Here is a 23,331-nt window from a genome sequence, read left to right on the forward strand (position 1 = left end):
ATGAGGGAAGGATCTGTCGCATTTTTGTTTATTTTTTTACCTCACTGTGTTCGAACCAAAGACATAAGTGCGTTTTAAAATATTTTTTATTAAATTTTAATTAGTTAATTTTTTTTATAAATTAAATTTATTAAAATTATAATTGGAATTCAATATGGTAGCCGTAACTAAAAGTGTAACGATGACGTCACAGTCATCCAAGATGGCGAACGTAACGAATCAACTAATGTTTCTAGAATCCAAGATGGCATCCGTAACGAAAACTGCAACGGTGACGACATAATTCAAAATGTGGGGTGTGGCGTAAGACACTTTTATTACTTTTTATTGAGAATTTTTAAATCTATATATATAAAAGAAAGTCGTGTTAGTTACACCATTTATAACTCAAGAACGGCTGAACCGATTTGACTGAAAATTGGTAGGGAGGTAGCTTAGAACCAGGAGACGGACATAGGATACTTTCTATCCTGTTCCCGGTGAAAAAATCAATACTTCAATACTAATATTATAAATGCGAAAGTAACTTTGTTGTCTGTCTGTCTGTATGTCTGTTTGTTTGTTACCTTTTCCCGGCTGAACGGCTGAACGGATAGAAATGAAATTTGGCAAGGAGATAGATTATATCCTGGGGATGGACATAGGCTATCTTTTGTCAAAAAAAATCTTTAAACGGGTTAAAAAAAAATATTATAATTTTATGTAATGTGTGTCATAGATATACAAACTGTTAGTGTCATTCATCTATGTCTGCCGAGCAATAGCTTTCAAGCCATAATGTTACGTTTTGCTATTGTAAGGAACTAAGTAGAGAGTAAGAAAAAAATAAAGATCTTGACAGTTTGTAGTGTAGCCATATTTGTTTCAATTTTCAATACCGTTTTTTATATTACAATTTAAATTGCAGAAAAAAATAATTATTCATAGGTAAGTAATAAGTTTTTCTATTTGTCAATATTGTTATTATGGTAGATAGGAGTACAGTAAATGCCTACATTCTGATATTCCTTTATATCTCTTTCAATTTGGTGTGTTTCCGTGCCATTCGGGGTCCCACCCCCCCCCCAGGTGGTTAAAACCCCAAAATTTCGAAAGTTTAAAAATTTTTAAAAATATTTCTCTTTCGAATTTAAGTGTTTTCGAGCCATTCAGGGTCCTCGAATCCCCCACCCCCCTCTGGGAAAAAGCCCCAAAATTTCGATAATTTTAGGAATTTCAAATATCATTTCTTTCGAGATGGAGTGTTCTGAAACATTCCAGGTCCCCTTCCACAAAAGTGAAAGCCACAAAATTTCGAAAAATTGGAGGAAATTGTATTAAAATTAAGTCATTACGAACTAAACTGTCTGGGGCATGGTGAAACTTTTACCCAAAGTCGACTTCCCACCCAATTTTGAGGGAGGTGGGGAGTGCAAAACCCCAAAATTACGAAAACTTTAAAAAATATCTTAAATTTAAGTATACTTTTTTACTATTTGGAGTGTTTCCAAGCCATTCGGTGTCCTCAAACTACCCTCCCCCCACAAGGAGTCAAAGACCCAATAATAAATTTTTTTCTCAAAATTTCGGTCCTCAACATAACCCCCTCCCCCCTTCTAAGGGGTCAAAGCCCCAAAATTTAGAAAATTTCAAAAATCATTCTCTTTCGATTTTTAGTGTTTCCCTGCCATTCAGGGTCCTCAAAATCACCCCTCCCCCTCCCCTGAGAACAAAGCCCCAAAATATCGGAAATTTCAGGAATTTCAAATATCATTTCTTTCGAGATGGAGTGTTCCAAACCATTCGAGGTCCTGAACATCCACTTTCCGCAAAAGTGAAAGCCCCAAAATTTCGAAATATAAGAATATATATAATTATTGGATGTTGGCATGTATGACGTCGATAAACTCTTACACCGTTTGACCGATCGCCATGAAACTTGGCACATTGAATGTTTTTATCATGAAGAAGGTTTTTATGCTATCCATTTTTTTGTAACTCACCGCTATATGGCGCTGTAGCGCATCAACTTCTAAACCTTTCAACCAATCGCCATGGGTAAACAGAAAATCATAGGTCACAGATACACAAACAGTAATTATGTGTCATTTCTTAATGCCCAACACACTGAACATATCGCTATCCATTTTGCTGTAACTCGCGGACAATAAATCACCCGGTGTTCAGCCCGGGCAAAGCCGGGTACTGCAGCTAGTTATATATAAAACGAAGTCGGGTTAGTTACACAATTTATAACTCAAGAACGACTGGACAGATTTAAATGTTTTATGATTGTTTGAATTCGTCGACGCCCTGAATAGCAGAATAACTATTAAAATATTGTAGAATTAAAAAATAAATAATTTTTAAATAAATTAGGTTTGGAACTCCGCCATATTCCGCAATTGACAACTCATGTCACGCAGGTTGGCCATAGACATATAAAGTTACAGATGTACAAACTGTGAGTGTTATTTCTCTATGTCCTCTAAGCAATTGCCGCGAAGCTATTCTAACGAATAAAGTAGAGAGGGTAAGAAAAACTAAAGCTTTATACCGTTTGTCGTCGCCATGTTTGGGACAATGGCTTTTACCCATTTTATCATTAAAATTAATTAAATTTCTTGAAATTTCATGAAAGTGAAAGGAAATAATTCAATTGTCGACAACAGTTGGATTATTCCATTTTCGCCACTTCTTTCCAAAACATTCAAGACACATTGCAACGTTGATTATTGCAATTCGGTGAAGTTCATCAAATGCATCGCGAAAGGCAGCGTTATGGCGGTTTTTGGCAACCAAAAATCCAATACAAACAATAAAATTACGCGCTATCAAGTTGGTCGATATGTTGTGAACTGCAATGAGGCGATTTGGCGTATATTTTCATTCTCTATTCACAAACGCCATCCCACTGTTGAACATTTGGCGGTGCATCTGGAGAATGGTCAACGAGTTTATTTCACCGCGTAGAATTTTGCTCAACATGCTGAATCACCTCCAGCGACAACATTGACCAGTTTCTTTGCGATTTGCGAAAGCGATCCGTTTGCACGAACGTTGCTTTACTCGGAGATGCCACGTTATTACAATTGGAACGCTTCATCGAAGAAATTTCAACGTCGGAAGCAAGGCTCATTCGGGTGTGCGTTACACTGATGCTCTTGGTCGTATTTACACAGTTCATCCGAAGAATGATGAATACTTCTATTTTCGGTTGTTGCTGGTGAATGTTCGTAGGCCAACGTCATTTTAATCACTACGAACTGTTAATGGTATAGTATGCACAACATTTCGTGCTGCATGTCAAGAGCTCAATTTGATTGAAAACGATACTCATTGGGTCACAACAATCGCTAAAGCAATTATTACAGCATCTCTAAGTCAGATACGCACATTATTTGCTATCATCATTTTGACATGCTTCACATCGAATCCACGTGACCTGTGGAACAAATACAAGGATAATATGTCAGATGATATTTTACATCGAATTCGTGCAAGTTAAAGAAATGAGGCGAATGAGGAGTTGCATAACCAGGCTTTGCTCTTGATCGAAGACATGTGTTACCTCATGTGCGGTAGTTTGTTATTCATGTTCGGAATGCCAGCGCCAGATCGTGGAATGAATGACGCATTTAATCGGGAGTTGGAAAGTGAATGTGAACATGATCGACATTAATTAGATCAATCAGTTCAAACAAATGTACCCATGTCGAATCCCTAACAGAAGAAAGTGTATGATACATTATGAAGGCAATTTATGACGGAAATGGTGCTTATTTTTCCTGGATGTCCCCGGTGGAACTGGGAAGACATTCCTCATTACCTTGATTTTGACCATTGTTCGTGCGAGATCCGACATTGCGGTAGCAGTTGCTTTTTCTGGAATAGCGGCCACATTGTTAGAAGGATGCCGTACGGCTCATTCAGCGTTTAAATTGTCGTTAAACCTTCAAACTACTGAACAACAGACATGTAACTTTGCGAAACACTCCGCAGTGACCAAAGTTTTAGAAGTATCTAAAATCATCATCTGTAACGAATGCACAATGACGCACAAACGCGCATTGGAAGCACTTGACTGAACATTGAAAGATCTGCGGAATGACTCGAGATGTTTTGGAGGCGCAATGATTTTACTGTCTGGCGATTTCCGCCAAACACTGCCAATCATTCCAAGATCGACATCTGCCGATGAAATAAATGCTTGCCTCAAATAACCCAATCTGTGCCGCTATGTGAAGAAACTTCAGCTGGCAGCAAACATGAGAGTTACATTGCTGAAAGATCTATCTGTTGAATATTTATCCAAGCAATTGCTGACTATCGATAATGGCAGTGTTCCTGTCTACGAATCGAGTGGATTGATTTCATTTCCTCAGAATTTTTGCAATTTCGTCTCATCGAAAGACGAGCTCATCAACAAAGTGTTCCCGAACATCATTGTTAACAACACAAATAACAAATGGTTGAGTGAGCGAGCAATTTAGTTGGCTAAGAACAAATATGTGGATTATTTAAACTTCGTAATTAAGAATCAAATCGTTGGTACTCGACATTCATTCAAATCTATTGACTGTGTAACAAACTAAGACGATGCCACCAACTATCCAAATGACTTTTTAAACTTCTTGCATGTGCCTGGCTTACTACCACACAATTTACAACTAAAGGCTGGCTCGGTAGTCATAATGCTTCGAAATATAAACCAACCAAAACTATGCAATTGAACGCGTTTAGTTATAAAACTGATGATCAATGTGATTCACGCAATGATACTCAAAGGAAAATTTAAAGGTGTGGAAGTTCTCATTCCGAGGATTCCGATGATCCCAACCGATATGCTCTTTGAGTTTAAACAAATTCAATTTCCAATTCGTCTTGCATTCACCATGAGGATTAACAAATTACAAGGCCAATAATTAAGTTTATTGTGGTCTGAATCTAGAAAATGCATGCTTTATCATGGTACGTGGCATGTTCACATGTCGGCGAACCAGCCGCTTTATTTGTTCTTGCGCCTGATAACAAAACGAAAAATTTTATATATCACAAAGTGCTTCACTGAAGAGAATCAACCCGAGTGCAACCCATGCAGCAAAATCCATAGCTTCATTAAAGAAAACGTCTTGCTGACACGCTATTGAAATACTTTATATTTGTAATTTTATTGAATTTTTTGTATTCATTTTATTACATTAATAAAATCCTAAATTAAGTTTAGCCAAAAGTTAACACGACATTCATTGTCTGTTAGGCGGTACGAAGTTCGCCGGGTCAGCTAGTATATTAATAAATTACTGGTTTACTCTCGCCGGGAATCGAACCGTGGACCGAACTCGATTAAGTAACAAAATATTTGAAGTAAGCAATGTTTATAATATTTTTTTTTTCATCATTTCTAACATTAAAATTACGGATTTTCAAGATGGCGTCCGTAACGATAATTGCAACAGTTACTTCTTAATACAAGATGGCGAACCTGTCTCGAACAGAAGATGCTATTATCACTTCAAATTAAAAAAAATTACATGTTCGAATATGCATGTTATTTTTATATAGCCTATACCTTATTTAATTCTCAGTCTGGTAAATGTTTCGATGGCCGTGCGGTCAAAGGCGTATGTTTTCCAACCTAGAGGTCAGAGCTGCGATGGTTCGAATCACAGCGCTTCCAATGTATTTGGCATAAAAAATTAAATTTAATATATGTCGATAAGGACCAATAGAGCTCTGGTAGGTAATGGAACATCGACCTTATATGATGAGACAGAGCGACGAGGGCGCTCTCTAGGAACAGCGGAAACAAAGTCGACAATATCCAAGATGGCAGCCTCCAGCGGAACAGAAACAAATCAATATGGCGGCCGTGACGGAAATTTCATCATGAGTAAGTGGGGCGCTCTATTTAAAGATGTCAGATCCAAGTTGGCGGACCCAAAATAGCTGCCGGGTCAAAGTTCAAGGTCTAAGGTCAACGTCAAGGTCATACAAGATGGCCGCCGTGACGTCATCGGAGATGTAGATTCCAAGGAAACAGAAACCGCCACACACTACAGCCTGAAGCCTGTCCCCAGACCGCCATTCCTATACTACTAATAATCCATCGACATTTTTTAATTCGTTTTGCTCTTACCGGTTTAGAACCGAGGACTTTAAGGCCTAAGGTATTTTGAAATAGTATTTTATTATATTTTAAATAATAATTTTTTTTATATTTTTAAAATTTTTTTCCGATTGTCTAACATAAAAATTATGGTTTTCCAAGATGGTGGCCGTAACGAAATGCGCAACGATGTAGAATCCAATATGTTGGGCGTAACGAAAAGTGTAACGAAGACATTGTACTCAACAAAGATGGCGGGGCGTGATGAAACATGCGACCTTTATAGAATCCAATATGGTGGCCGTAACGATATTTGCAACGGTGATTATTAAAGATTATTAAAATTTAATTAATTTTTTTATTGATTAATTTTTTAAAATTAAAATCGGATAATAAATAAAGATTTACAAGATGGCTGCCAAACGGAAGTTACAACTGTGTCTTCTTAATACAAAATGGTGTGTGTGACGTAATACCTTTTTATTACTTTTTATTGAGAATTTTTTTAAACATATTAATAAATTAGTTGTTTTCTCTCGCCGGGAATCGAACCGAGGACCGAACTCGATTTAGTAACAAATATTTGAAGTTTGCAATCTTAAAAATATTTTTTAGAATATTTTTTGGAATATTTTGGTCAAAAATTAAAGAAATGAATTTTATGGTCGAGGTCAAGGTCAATGCTCCCCACCAGCGGCTTAGGGGCAGCTTGGGCATGGGGAATTTAAGCCGTATTGGTGGATCTAGGATGGCCGTCAAGGTCAAAGGCTAAGGCTATAGTCCAAGGTGAAAGTCGAATTTCAAGGTAAAAGTCAAAGTTTAGGGTCAAAGTCAAATATGTGTTCTCTCTAAGTCAAAAGTATTTTTAGAGGCTTTTTGAATTCCGAATTTTTGAATTTTTCAGGACAAAAACGGGAAATTTTCCCTCAAAACGGGAATTTTTCTCTCGAAAACGGGAAAATTTGAGTCATTTTAAGTCATCTTTGAGGAATTTTGAAGATTTTTTGACTCCAAGATGGCCGCCGCGACGTCACAAATCCAAGAGGGTGGTCGGCACCAGGCACCACAGACTGAAGCCTGTGCCCAGACCGCCATTTACATACTACTAATACGATAATGTTGGATACTGTATATTTTGTACACTTATTATGATTTTTAAACTTCTCAAATTCACTTTGTGAAATTTAAACTGTAAGAATTTACTTAAATATTTAGTTGAATTGGCTAACATGTCGGTCATATATCTTCCATATTTTTTTATTAGCCTAAACTATGTGAGTGCTTACGTTGACATAAATAAATACGCCATACATCACTATAAATAACCAACTACGGAAGACTTTATGTTACGATATTAAACTGTTACTTACACTTGCAAAGTGCGTATTCACAATACTTGCATGAGCCGTACGTAACCCTTGTCCCTAGTCAAAGAAATTAAATCCCTTTCACTGGTTCCTGTAGACGAGAAATAGTTGCCACTTTGCTGAGGTGGTCAGCTTGCAATGTGCCGGAGCGACGGAAACCAACTCTGGAGGTGCAGTGTTTGTCTCCGGAAGTGAGGCGTCACTGAGCCAGCGCACTGCTTCAAAAATAATATGCTGCAACCCTTACAAAAAATATAATTAAAATGTCATTGAATAAGCCTAACATCTTATCTTCGCGGATGTCAGTTAGAGATGGCGAAAGGCATGAGATAATGCCTGTGTTGGAAGGGGGGCAGGATAACCCCGAGAAAACTACCTAGCTCACGGAAACGTTCGCCACGTTATGCACTTCTTTAAACACTCAATACCCCACCGGGCATAAAAGCAGTGCATGGCCCCGCCCACCCGGGCACAGACCTTTAGCGTGCAGAGCTTCAGAAGAAACACCACAATTTGAAAACTGCTCAGGATAATCTTTTTACAAAAACCATTCAAGAATGCGTCAAGGACAAATGAGCAGGTCTGTTACATTATTTCGCTTTGAAGTAGTATTGTTAGAAGATTGAACATTTCTAAAACGAGTGTTTGGGGAATAATTGTCTGTCATGAATAGAGACCTGCAAAATTCGCGGATTCATTCGGTGATAGGCTAGAATTCAAATACATATACCTCTTAGATAATTTTGCTATTGGCTTACTGTTCATCTGGACGAATCTCAACCAGTTATAAACCCTCAAACAAAGAAGGTTCGAATCACAGACAAACCAGCTGAGACGACTTACAAGTCGGCAGCCAATGAACTTGCGTTATTTTCCCGAGTGTACAGGGGTATGTGCAGTCTATCCTGAAGGCCATCGAAACCGCGAAATTTGCAGGTCTCTAGTCATGAAACATCTAGAGAGTAGTGGGAGGTAGGCGGTTCTGGGACAACTAGGGGGCGGGGGGAGAGAGAGAGGGTAATGGTAAACAGAGCCTCCCTGAGAGGGGAGGGCGGTAGGTGTCAGTGTTGTTGACATTGCATGTGGGTATTCAAACGAGACACCAGCAGGTAGCCATCATATTGATGTCGTCTGCTGGAGGCCACCATCTTGTTGACATCACAGAGAGCGCCACAGTCAAAAACAGAGAGCGCCATCTAGTTGTCGTCTGCTGGGACACCATGCACAGCGCGCACAAACAATCCTCTTATAGTATTAATTCACAGAGAATTAAATAATAATTCGTAGTTATGCTTTAGTGGTAGAAAGTCTTTAATGTGTGATGTGTTAAGTAATAAAATAAAACTTAGAATAAAGACATATAGTGTTCTATAATAAAACAGGACCACTATAGTACTAGTCCCAACACCTTAGTGTAGGCTCTGGAGTGCAAGCCGCCCACTCGGTAGCGTGTTACGTTAAGTAATAAAATAAAAAGTAGAATAAAGACATATAGTGTTGTATATTACAATAGGACCGCTATAGTAATAGTCCCAACACCTCTGTACGCCGTCTGGAGTGTACGCCACACAACTCTCGCGCGCCGCATGTGGACGGGGCAGCGAGAAGAGAAAAGTGACCGTAGCCGTTGGCCGTGAAATTTGTTTATAACGCCCAGCCGTGTGCTATTTTACGTACGCTTCTAGTAGTGTCACGGAACTTGCCTAAGCGTGGAACATTTTTTAAAAAGATGTACAGCCCAATTATACATGAAGTTAATCAATCGCGGAATGCATGAGCTCAGTGTGTACACTATGGCTGTGACAAAATAAAATACTATGCTTTAATACCATAAATGGTTAAAAATCTTACAGCTATAAAAATGTGCCAATCATGTGCATTATAGGCAAAAAAATTTTATTTTAAAATAATTGAGTTTTTAAAATTTTTTTTACTTAAATTCTTTGCTGCCTGCCATTTTATTCAGCCCAGTGTACGGCCAGGCCCATTCTTTTTCAGCGTGTTTTTTCTCTTCTCCCCCCCCCCCCACCCCTCATACCATCCGGTTCACAGCTTCGCCAATGCTACGTTGCGACTTGGAGTGCTGCTTGAAGTGCCCCGGTCCCATAACCCCCGCTTGCTGTCATGTACTAAGTCTCGTTACATGAAGCCATTTCGTGACCAGACTTGCGGGGGCAAGCAGACATTCAGCCCCTGGTGATTTCCCCGAAGTCTCGCAATCAGCAAGCTTGGAGAACCAGCCTGGTCGAATTCTCGGTGCAGCAGACACGTCGCGGTGTTTCTTCGCCTCGGTTCTCACGAACCTTGCAGAATTTCCCCCGCACTCGCCAGTCCCCTCGTCCAGAACCCAGGCCGGGTCAGTCACCGGTCATAACCTCCCCCCCTCCTCTCTGGACCATGGAGGGCATAACCCACAGCGGCTCTCACACTCTCGTCCGCACACCCTACCTAACGCCTGCATACGAGGTAATTCGTACCGAATGGCCTTTGTTGCAGTGCGGGTTCGAGAACACCCCTGGAACCCAGTTCGTCCTAGAACATCCCACATCAAGATTTTGGCCGAGCAGTTTCACAACACTCGGTGAAACGCCTTCGTCATTTTGCTATTTCTCTCTTCTCGTCGTCTGCGGCTCACTATGCTTGACCGCCAACATATATAAAGTCTACCTACCACCCGTGCCAGTTTATAGACGTTTTTATATATTTTATTTTATTGTTTTATTTCAAATTTCAGAAATGTAAATTTATAATTTCAAGTGCTAGACAATGCAACGAAACAATTTTGTGTAATTATATCTTAACTTTCATAAGTAACCCTGTTGAGGCCCGGGCAGATTGTCAATTGTTTTTCACTTTTTTTTTAATAATGCTGTCTTAAATTTTGTATTATGCAAACCTTATAAAAATATGAAAGCACTGTCAAAATAAAATAGACAATCAATTTTTAATAAGAATAAATCGAATAGCACGCCAACCAAAACTTGACTTCTCATTTATAAGCCTTACGATTCTCTCCACCATCTGTTAGCCCACAGGGGCGGTAATAAATTCTTGTTCACCCTCTTTAGTGGCCCTCTGAAGTATTATTGTATTTCTTTTTATTATAAGTTTATCTGTCCAGTACGTTTCCAAATTTTTGTATCTTAGAAGTTTCTCTAAGAAATTACTTAATAGTAATTAGCGCACTAAGGAGAGGCGTAACAAAATACATTAATAAATAAATAAAAACTTATGTAAAACATAATATTATAAAAATTCTACAGCAGTGTATGCGACAGATACATACCCATCACAAACACAATATTGTGGAATGCAGATAACAAAATTACTTTTAACTAGCCAATCACAGATAATAAAACCCCAGCAATGAAAACTCTCATGAAATAATAATCCTCTCTAGAAAAAACCCGCTCATTTGAGACAGCATGATGCAGAGAGTAAAACTCAAAACAAGAAGCGAAGCAGAGAATAATCCTTCATATTATAGGCTTACATCCCTATATGCAAATAGAAAAAAAAACACATTACATAAAACAAATGTGGAAACAAAATAGCGTCACCACAGTGAGAAATAAACCATAATGCGTTTTAATATAGTGTCAATGGAAAATAATGCAACCCTAACAATAAACAAGCAAAACCATTGAGATCAGGTGACACTGCATATAATAACATTCAAAAATCCCAAGCATGATCGCATGAAAGGTAATATAAATACAAATGTAGTATCACTTTGAGGAAATAAATAATGCAGACATGTAAGGATGGAAACTGTTCCCTAAAAAAATTAAACCAGAAAAGATACTTAAATAAAATTACAACAACACCACCCATAACTGAAACACAATAGAGCTATGTTACCAACTACAGCAAGTCAATAAACAAAAACCAATATACAGACATTCATATTCCACCCAGTCTTTAAAAATAATCTATCTACGAGAATAATACCATAAAATTGAAACATCTCGTAAACATATAAAACTACCACACTCTCAAGTCAGCATATAGGTACACTGCACCAAATGGCATGGCTCGAGACATGACAACAATTCAAATAAATGTCGATGACCAAAAATATCGTTAACCTCAAAATTAAAAATGTTCTATAATGCACAGCGTATACACAACAGGAAAAAACAGAATATAACATCACCAAATCCATGAATATCGCAGGGAAGACCCGAACCCAAGACTTCTCGACAGAGAGGCCAGCACCCCTCCCACCTGCAGCACCCCACTGGAGATACAAGTTATGTCTCTCTGCAAGACTGTTTAATATAACGAAGCCTTTATTCTACACGAAATTAGAGGGCTGTGTCTATCAGAAAACAAGATGTACAATATAGTGTAAATGATGCCAAAAAAAAAATGCAGAATCTGTCCCACTAGTGAAGCGCACAGAAGGCTCTTCTAAATGCATCATCAATGAACGTTAATTTATCTCAAAGTGTCGCAAATGCGCACACGAATGTTACAATACCAGAATCTCCCCAAGCGAGGACATTTTCCTTCCTTTTTTTTCCAACATGATAAATATACATGTATTAAAGTAAAAATAAAACGTTTTCTATTAATTATAATGCTTCTTCATTCCACAACAATTATTTTTTTTATATAATCAAAAGTATACAAAAACATATACACCTCTTCACCTATGAATCCATATTTACAAAACGATAATCAAAACGGTACATAAAGTAAATAAATAAACACCAATAATGCTACAAAAATGTAAACATTGATTTACACCTTTTAGAAAAACGAACTGTTATCGTACCAAAAATTAAAAACTAAATATATAAACTGGAAATAGTATAAACTGTGTAACGAAATAGCTGACCTTCAGATAATTGTGCAGCATAAAATTATGTTAAATTTAATAAAATACTTTATTTGTTTAAACTGAGGTACTATTTTTCATCATACATTTTAACCTAGTTCTTAAAAACCATATCAATATTAAACTTGCAATTGTGAAAAAACACGAAGGTAACTCAATTATCACAAGAATGTATGATTAATTGATCCAGTCACTGAATGATAATGGTACAAAGTAGAGATGGGCAGGGACTCGATAAACTTGAGCCGAGTAGCTTTCAGCTAGGCTCGCTCGAAAATCGTATCGTACCCGACCACACGAGTCTTGACAGTATTTTTTAAAACTGGATATGTACCAAACGAACATAAAATCACGTATGACTTTGATGCAAATATTTTACTGTGAAACATCGTACTAACGTTCTTCCCAATTTACGTGTACCTGCCAAATGCGCATATTTACTAAAGTATGGTGTATTTTACATACTTACAATACCTACCCGAAAAAAAACAGGTAAGCCTCTATTTCCATCTCAAAACACTAGAAAATGACATCATTCTAGAGTTAAATGCCAGCAGTATGCCATAGATGCAAAAAAATATTGCTTTTAAATGTAATTTGAAATACCCGATCTTTCAATTTAGCATTATTAAGTATATTTACCATACCATAAGCTGTCCTTTCATTTAAAATTAAAGAAAATCGTCTTACAAACATATGACTTAGACATAAACTTTTCAAACACAACCACATTGGCCAAATTTCTTTGACTACATATGTCTACCTCCCTCCCTCCTTCTAATATGTTTATATAAATACAGTACAACTTTGATTAACAATACATTTTGTAACAATTATTCTTTATATAAACATTGTATCAACAAACTAAAAAGACATCATAAATATTTTTTTACAAGGATTACGTGTGCACATATTATATTAAGCTGGATGAATATGTATGCATGCATTATTTACTTTTAAAGGACTTTGTTTTCATTTGCAAGCCTGCACTGAAATCACATAACTGTATGTAAGTATCAAGAGATCCCTGTTATCTGACTATTCAAGTACCTGTCATACTCCTGGTCCAGACGGCGATGGCAAATCAAAGTTTTACCCCGAATTAATTTGCTGTATTGATACTGTTTCGAGGATGCCAGAGATGAGGCAGGCCCGTCAGCCAAGGGTGCCTAACAGGCGGTCCAGGAGAGGGCCCACCTCCCGGACACAGGTAGTATCCATCACTCCACTACATGGTAATCCGATTAACAGTAGCGCCTCTCTGTTTTCCTGTCAAGTGTTCGACATATACTCACAGCCTTGTCCACTTGGAGTGGCGCAACTAGGACACCATTGTTCTTGCAGCGTCGAGTGTGGAGTCGACTCTGATGACATGAAACCTCAGAGGGCTACGAGTTGTTCCAGGGCAGAACATCTGCAGGTATGTAATATGACGCTGACCTCCGGTGAGGGTGACAGAGGCTGGATGTGACATGCACATGGGCTGGTTGGGAAGAACTGCGGCTGGTGGCAATACTGACGAGTCCTCGGAGTGACCCGAGAAGTAAAGAGAAGGAGGTGAGTGACCTGTTGGTGAGCGGTGGGCTTCGTGTATGAAGACCGGGGCAGTGGGGACGGTGTCGCGGCACGGATGAATGAGCAGTGCGAAGCAGTGTGTTGGGACACGACACTGTAGAGCCGAGTTCCAGTAAGTAAATAGTGGACTTATGAAAGTGTCATTAAAGCATTAAAATGGTTGTAATTGAGGAACTATTGTACATAGTAGCTAATAAACCCAAAAGTAACACACTTCACAACTTCCAACACAATGCTGTAAGATAAACAATATGCTTACTGTAACTCTATAATTATTTTATTTTGTGAGACTTCAATAATTTATTGTTATTATTAACAAAATTTTGATATATTTTAAAGAAATAAATTGCACATATAATGATACTGTTCTACTTGAAGACTACTTGCGACTAGTTTGTCAAAGAAACTCTTTGTAAAGCTACAAAACAAGAATACAGTGTACTAAGCTGTGCCACGAATCGCGCAACTGAAATGCAGGCGTTGTACATTACAGTGTGACGTAACTCCCCACGCATCTCTCATTCTGCAAGAGAGGCTGGAGGAACCTTTCCAATGTACCTTACATCACCGACACTCGTAAGGGAATTTAAATTTAATTTCCTATTCAGAGATGGAGAGTTAAGGTGTTTTGAGTCGAAACCATTACGTGGCTTGTTTCAATGGATAACTCTCTTCGGCAGAATTTTTGGTTGTGATTCAGACGTGGGACAGCATTGAAATGCAGTAACAGAATAATAAGGTACGCTTAAGAAAAACCGTAAGTTAGTGTATTTGATGAGTAGCAGCTTTAAAGTTAAGTAATCACGTTCGTAAAATATTACCAAGATTCTAGTTTAAACGACTTCGTGATATTCTATAACCACATTAATAAAGGAAACCTGCTTTACAGAAGGTTAAAAAAAATTTTTGGGCGCATTATGAAATTAAATATCACCCTGTTCCTTGATACAAACATTTTACTCCTGTATGAAACCTTAAATAAGAAAGAAAAAAAAGGAGGGAAAAACTGACAATGGCGACACTACCACTAATCTTTTTTTTATTTTATTTACTACATACAACAGCCACTCTCAATTAATTGCCTATTAATGCTTCTAGCTTATCTCTGGACCTACATAACTGCTTCTATGCTAAGGGATTAGTAAAAAAATCTACTATTTGATCCTCCCTTTTGAAATAAACAACCGTTTCAGATAAAGCATCCATGATAGAATGATATTTTTAACCGACTTCAAAAAAGGAAGAGGTTATCAATTCGATTGTATTTTTTTTATGATTCTTACCTCATAACTTTCGACTGGACCAATCGATTTTGATGATTCTTTTTTAATTTGAAAGCTGGTTCTTCCCGTGTGTTCCCATTTCAATTTGGTCCAGTTCTGACTATGGCATCCATGAGAAAACCATATAAGTCTTAATTTGCATTAAGTATGTGTGCGATAAATGGACGAATAACTCAATATTACGCCAACCGATTTCAATGATTCTTTTTTTTTTATCGTAAAGGATATACTTCAAGGGTAGTTTGATGAGAGTTTGGTTAGGTTCTGATTATGGGATTCATGACAAAGTAACGGAACTCTTCAATTCTTAGGAGCAAATTAACGATACTCGGCCGAATCTTTTATAGGCTATGCGGATATTTGAGTCAGCTACCGTAACGTGGATCAAACTGAGAAGGTTTGCACGTTGCTCTTCTGTCTCTTTGGATAGACGATCGTGTATCACGCTGTCAGTGGGCACGTTGCTCCTCCGTCTCATTCGATAGACGATCGTTGATCAAGCCGAGACGGTGACTACGTTTTACTATATTTTCCCTGTTCAAAACTTTTTCCATGTACAGCCACATTTCCGAAAGTCTATTTTGGAACTCTTCGGAAGTCTCTTTTGAAATTGTCCTCGAGGTAAATTTCCTCTGTTGGGTTAAGCGTTTCTCCCTGACTTGGTTTTTTTTTTTCATTTAAACGGCGCTGTCTCATATGAGCAGCACGTTTAGTAGGTCTACTCATATTCAGACAAATTAGTTAGTATACTTCAGATTCACTAAAAAAATAAAAATAAACACAAATATAACAAAAAAACGAATAAAAAAACAACTATTCCTAAACAAATTAATATGCACTACAAAGTAAAAAATATTGCGTTTTCTTCTAAAACTTAATAATCAACTTACTTTTTCTACTCATCAATATGTAGGTACGAGATATGTGTTTACAACGCAAGAAGGTAGTAATATATTAATGTAGTTACAATTATTGTTATTTTTGGAGTCGGTGTCAGCCAAGGAAACACTACAATATACCTAGCAATAATAATACAAGAATATTTTAAGAAATTTTTTTTTACAAATTAACTTTTATACAAACGACAATATGTGAGTACTGTGATAGAATACCAATATCTAATAAAACCCATTTACAAATTAACTTTTAAACGGAAATATCTGTGACATTGAAACGACATAAATACAAATACCTAATTAAACCAAACAAACGAACTTTAATACGACACTATGCTGAGACATAATGTAGCAAACGGTGATACGAAAATACAGCCAACATTAAACACAAGGACTTACCGTAAGAAGGACGGTGTAGGTATGTGTTGAATTAGATTTGAAGTGTGACATCGACTCCAAAAATAACAATAATTGTAACTACATTATATTACTACCTTCTTGCGTGGTAAACACATAGATCGTACCTACATATTGATGAGTGGAAAAAGTAAGTTGATTATTAAATTGTAGAAGAATACCCAATTATTTTTTTTTTACTTTTTAGTGCATATTATTTTGTTTCCGCAAAAGTGAAAGCCCCAAAATTTCGAAATATAAGAATATATATAATTATTGGATGTTGGCATGTATGACGTCGATAAACTCTTACACCGTTTTACCGATTGCCATGAAAGTTGGCACATTGAATGTTTTTATCATGAAGAAGGTTTTTATGCTATCCATTTTTTTGTAACTCGCCGCTATATGGCGCTGTAGCGCATCAACTTCTAAACCTTTCAACCGATCGCCATAAGTAAACAGAAAATCATAGGTGACAGATACACAAACAGTAATTATGTGTCATTTCTTAATGTCCAACACACTGGACATATCGCTATCCATTTTGCTGTAACTCGCGGACAATATATCACCCGGTGTTCAGCCCGGGCAAAGCCGGGTACTGCAGCTAGTTAAAATATATTTTTTTAACCCGTTTAAAGATTATTTTTTTAGACAAAAGATAGCCTATGTCCATCCCCAGGATATAATCTATCTCCTTGCCAAATTTCATTTCGATCCGTTCAGCCGTTCAGCCGGGAAAAGGTAACAAACAAACAGACATACAGACAGACAGACAGACAGAGTTACTTTCGCATTTATAATATTAGTATTGATATCTTGAAGGCATATTATGTTATTGCTAATTTTCATCGCAAATTTTTTGTGCTCACATATACCAATGTTTTTCATATAAGAAAAATTTAAGTCATATTAAATAATTTTTTTTCAGCCTGAAATATTAACTAACTGCTGTGCAAAGTAATACACATATTATGCTTATGTAGGGGAAATTCCTACACAATATTGTTTCTTTTTAGCGCATAGTAATGATACACAAAATTCCGTAGTCTGTCATTGCATTCCTCTCAATATTTCCCCATGTAATTTATCTGTGCACACACACACACACACACACACACACACACACACATATATATATATATATATATATATATATAGTGAGAGAGAGAATGAGAGAGAGAGAGAGAGCGAGAGAAGCTACAGAGCGTTGCTATTGATTACCTGGAATTGGAATATGAAAATTTGTCTTTTAAGGATGTAATAATTGTCTGAATGTAAAGAACTCCACAAATAACCACATTTATAAAAAAAACTCACTTGGTCAGTTATGGAATAGAATCCTACAGTATGCGAGAATGGTAGCATTCATGGTGTTAAAGCAAATGCGCAAGTTTGGTCCTTGATAATTAACATTGTTTTGCATTAACTGTAAGCTCCTACCATATTTGAAAAGAAAAAGTATCAATCAAATTATTTATGATAAGTTCTGCGTCTGAAAAGGTGGCAGGTGTATGTATTTATCATTTGGCGCAACCAAACAATGGACTGCGGCACTTCTAGGGAGTCGTTAACTGTCCATTGTTCGCGGCAGGTACGCGCTGCGCACGTGACACTCCAAGCGTACAGGCGCACGAGGTGTTGACACTTCAGGCGAGGAGTCGGAGCACTCACCTTTTGCCAGGGAGGTCTGTGTCAGGATACACCCGGGTACAGACACACTCCTGCAGTTGGCAAACTGACGCGAGTAAGCCTTCTTAAAAGTGGCTCACCTAGTCATGGGTGTATTTGTGTTAGTTTGGCAAGGGACAATAATTGTGACGCTCGCTGGCGCTTCTAGCGCGGTATCGCTTCTAAGGTCAAGGCTCTGAACTGGTACGCAGTCTTCTCGTCGTGCTTAGGGCAAGTATGGGATTTTAGCGGTGACCGGTAGGCGTATATAGTTCATCCCGGGACACAAGTAGGCGGCGGGGGTTCCGACGATCCGTGGCGGCCATCTTGGATTACGTCACTTCCGGAGGCCATTGTAGATTACGTCACTTCCGGAGGAAAAAAACACCTTAAAACACAGCATTATGCCCGAAATCGACCCTTTTTCGAGGGGAAATTTCCCATTTCAAGAAAATATGTCCCTTTTTGAGAAAATAATTCTCTGTTTTTGACCTGAAAAATATCCGCAGGTGCAAGCTCCCCTGGATTGGTGAAGGGGGGGGGGAAGGGGGTCGCAAGCTCCCCAAAGATGGTATATTCTCCTCTTTTGTGTAGTGCTAGTTTAACCTGTAAATCCCTAAACCTTTCATTTAGACCATTTATTCAGGATCAGATTTAGGAAGTCACGACAGCCCTCTTAGATTAGGGTAGACCGGGGGAAATCGGGTCACAGGGTAAACCGGGTCATCGTAACAAGATCTGCTATCTTGCGGCGAAAGAATGAACTGGAGTCTACGGAACCTACCGAAGAGTGCTGCTATCTGTCTATACAACCGTCCACTACGAGGCGAACATCGTCTGTGACAACATTCTGGTAGTCTGTGCGACATGAACCCGAACCTGTGCAGTCCTGAAGTGGAAAATTCTTAACAATGTAAGTTTTATTTTGTGTTACGTAAGCCTTTACGTTCGTATTTCGAAAAAGTATTGTAGTTTAAGTAATGGAGTACGAAAATATGTACCAAATTAACATTCTTCTGCATTACTGAAGCTCTACATGTTTGACAGAATTTATAATATTTTTTCTTTTCTTAAAAGTGCGAAATGGGGTAATTCGGGTCGCTGCCGTTGGGGTAAAACGAGTCACTGCATACAGTGGGGAAATCGGGTCGCTTCATATTTGCTCTATATTGTGAAGCACTTTATTCTTTTTTCTCAGTTTTTAAGTTAAGACCTAATTTAAATAAGTGTAAAAAATGAATTTAAGGCACATGACTTCAACTTAAGTTAAAATTTGTAAGTACTTATAATAATATTGAAGTTTAGGACATGTTAAAATAATGAAAATATCATCCATGTAAATATAGAATAACGAGTTCAAAATGAAGCAGAGAGTTTGACAGCATATATATTGTCGTTTATTTTATTGACGAAATGATTTTTAATGAGGAATATGTAAACACGCTAAATTATTAAATAATGAAAAACGTTACATATTTTGTAATGCCAAGCCAGGTATTCGAAACCAAGTCATCTACACTCCTATAGTTTTGAGTCAGGTTATCTTCTAAGTTTAATAATATTTTAGGTCAAGATAAATGTTGTGCGATGTTGAATTTTTTAAGTTTGATAGTCTGAGTTTAGTTTATGTGCATGGTTAATGCAAAACTTGAATTTTGTCCACCAAGGTTTTGCAGAATCTAAAAAAAAAAAATTAACATTTAAACTAAAAAAAGCTCTGTAGTTTGGGAGTGGAAAAAGTGAACAGGCTTATTATTTAGTTTATTACGCATATAAGTTGTATCAAATTAAAATATAAACACCCTTTTCATTTAAATAGAATTCCATTTGTTATCATGTACGGTAGTTGGCATAACTTATGTCAAGGACAATAAATACTAGGGTTGAAAAGCAGCATAACTGCATCCTCTTTAACATATAATTTAGACGAAAACTACTGTGTTAAAAAACAAATGCATTTATTCTGCCTGGGTTATCTGTTATAGATGCCGAGGAACTACATCCGAAAAACTACTCATGGTTCCTGGTCAACCTCTGTGATGGATGAAGCTGTTAGAGCAGTAAAAGATGGCGAGTATTCTGTAAGGAAAGCAGCTAATGTGTTTGGCGTGCCTTTTTCTTCTCTGCAAAGAAGAACATCTGCTCCAGAGAACTCGCCAGTGTCCGCAGTCGGTCGTAAATCGGTGCTACCACCTGATGTTGAGAAAGCACTAGCAGTGAGGCTTATATACTTATCTACTAGAGGTTTTGGCTTAACTCCGAGCAGTATACGCAAATATGCCTTCAAGTATGCCACAATGCATGGAATACAGCACAGCTTCAACACTGAAAAGAACATGGCTGGGGTAGACTGGTTTCATGGATTTATGAAGTGACATCCAGAACTTTCAATTAGAAAAGCTGAAGGTCTGTCTCGTGCCAGAATAAATGGAATGCAGCGTGAGACAGTAAATCAATTTTATGATGAACTGAAGTGGCTGACAGTGGAGTGCAATCTTCAAGGCATGCCGGAAAGCATTTACAACCAGGATGAAACAGGACTGCCAATGAACAATAAACCTCCTAATGTGGTAGCTCTGAAAGGTTCACGTGATGTTGTTTCAATGACAAATGTGGAACGTGGAGAAAATGTCACAGTGATTGCATGTGTTTCAGGTACTGGTATTTACATACCACCCTTTGTAATATTTAAAGGAAAGAGGATGAAGAATGAATATTGTGACAACATGCCAGTTGGAACAGAAGTGTGCATGACAGAATCGGGATGGGTAAATGAGGAGGCCTTTAGCAAGTGGCTGGAGCACTTTAACAAACACAGAACACCAGGAAAAGTAATATTGATTCTTGATGGACATGCATCCCACACTTCACTTTCAACAGTTTATTTGTGCGAAAAGTTTAACATTGAAGTTTTGCTACTACCCCCACATACAACACATGCACTTCAGCCCCTTGATGTATGTGTTTTCAAGCCACTAAAGACTTACTACCACCAGCAAGCAACGTCGTGGCAACACAGCAATCCGAACAGACCAATTACAAAATTAAGTTTTGGAGGAATTTTTAAAAATGCCTGGAACTTGGCTGCAACAGTTGGGAATGGGGTGAAGTGGTTTGAAGCAACTGCTATTTCAAGCCACAAATTTGTGTCAGAAATAGTGTTTTCTCCTGAGTCGTTGGAACAGAGCTGTGTTTCGATCTCTGATATGCCTACCACATCTTCTTCCCCGTCGATCCAGAAGATTGAATCTATGGACATCAGAAAAGAACATAACTTTTCACTGCCAAATATGTAAATGGAAGGAGCACCACAGAAGAAGTGAGAGGCCTGTTACCAACACCGGAAAAATTAACACCAAAGAGAATAGGTAAACGAAAAACTGTTGCTTCTCTAAGGCTACTGTCAAAAGTGAATCGCACATTGTTGGAATCCAGGAAATTGAAAAGCAAGAAGCAGGTGTTAAGTTCAAAGCACAGCAAAATCGAACCTCTGAAGACGAAGAAGCGAACAAAAGCTAAAAACACATCCGAGTTGGAAATTTTGGAAGAAGGCCAGGATGATGAGGAAGATGTTCTCTGCAACATGTGCAAAATTGCATACAAAGACATCAGAAGCTGTACTGCTGGAGACTGGATTCAGTGCCAGTCTTGCAAAATGTGGTACCATGAGCGCTGTGTCAATGCTTTTCAGTGTAAACAGTTTGTATGCGGAATGTGTCTGTAAAAACAGTAAAGAAAATCTGTTGACCCGATTTACCCCACTTGTGATCCGATTTACCCCACTTCTGTCCAAATCGGGTCAAAACATTTCATTTTCCTTTTATAAAGTTTAATGTCAATTCATAAGGAAGATTGGTTAATGTTTGTATGTAAATATGTACATAAATGTATGACTGATATTACTGTATATTATTTTATGGTAAATTAATATTGGTTTTATACATATTCAGGAATTTCAAAAAATTGACCCGATTTCCCCCGGTCTACCCTACGTCAATTCCACCATAAGGCCTTATTATTCACTAAAATTCCCCTTTTAGAAATATAACGTCACACCCACCATTTTGTTTTCTAGGAATTTCCGAAATTTTCAATCGAACGCGCCACTCCTGTGCGTTGCATTTTTCGTTATATAATCGAACACCCCACTCATATGCGTTACACTTATCTTTTGTCCACCAGATTGAAAAAAAAAATTATTACCAAGATAAATAACAATAATAAATTAATAAAATGATACAGGCACCATCTGCTGGAGGCAGCCATCTTGTTTAGTGGAGACCGCTATCTTGATTTCATCTGATGGATATCGTGATTGAGTGTCGGTTCCTAAATAACGTCAATGTATTTTAAGGATGTGTTTATATTTCCTACCAGTGTTGTTATGAACCTTATAGACCAAAATAATCCACAAAATCCACAGTTATATTTTCTATGATGGTGGTTGTAACCGACAATTTTTCTTAAAGATATAATATATAATATTTACATGCATAGTCTGAGATATGTTATGTTATAACAAATGATTCGTCTCATCGTTGCGCATGCGATGGTTATAGCAATAATATCTAATAAATTTTCTTGAAACAAATATTAATTTATTTACTCCATCATAGTCGTCACAGGACCAGAAATTTTCAGTCTTAACCCACAAGTAAATATCTCTTATAAACATGATTAGGTTTTCGAATTCGTTTTCAAAAGCTGCATGGAAGCAGATATTTTAATGTTTGCGTGTATGTATATATATACACACATACATTTCTCACTTCTAAGCAGCAACAATTTTGCATATTTGATTTTAAAAAGCTGCATGGAAGCATGAAAGCAGATATTTTAAATCTGTGTAAATATCCGTTCCCCTAAAATTATGAATGAAAGAAAAAAACTCATGCAGCCTTAATCGTGCACGATAATATTACGCTAAAAATATGACGATTCACATTTGTACAGTATTAGATATGCTCCATATTCAGGCGAGAGACCATATCCAACACATATCATTTCACATTTCATCTTGATGTCTGATCGTTATAGTGTACATGATACAGTTACAACACTCACCTCAGAAATTACCAGCTCTGCGAGATGCACTTCATATCACATGAAAATAGTATTATTTTCAAAAGTCGTGACAAGAATTTGAAGTAAAAAAATATGAAAAAAATTTAAAACTATTTAATAAAAAACACACACACCTTCACACCAT

The sequence above is a fragment of the Bacillus rossius genome, chromosome 1, assembly GCF_032445375.1.
Source record: "Bacillus rossius redtenbacheri isolate Brsri chromosome 1, Brsri_v3, whole genome shotgun sequence".
Lineage (NCBI taxonomy): Eukaryota > Metazoa > Arthropoda > Insecta > Phasmatodea > Bacillidae > Bacillus > Bacillus rossius.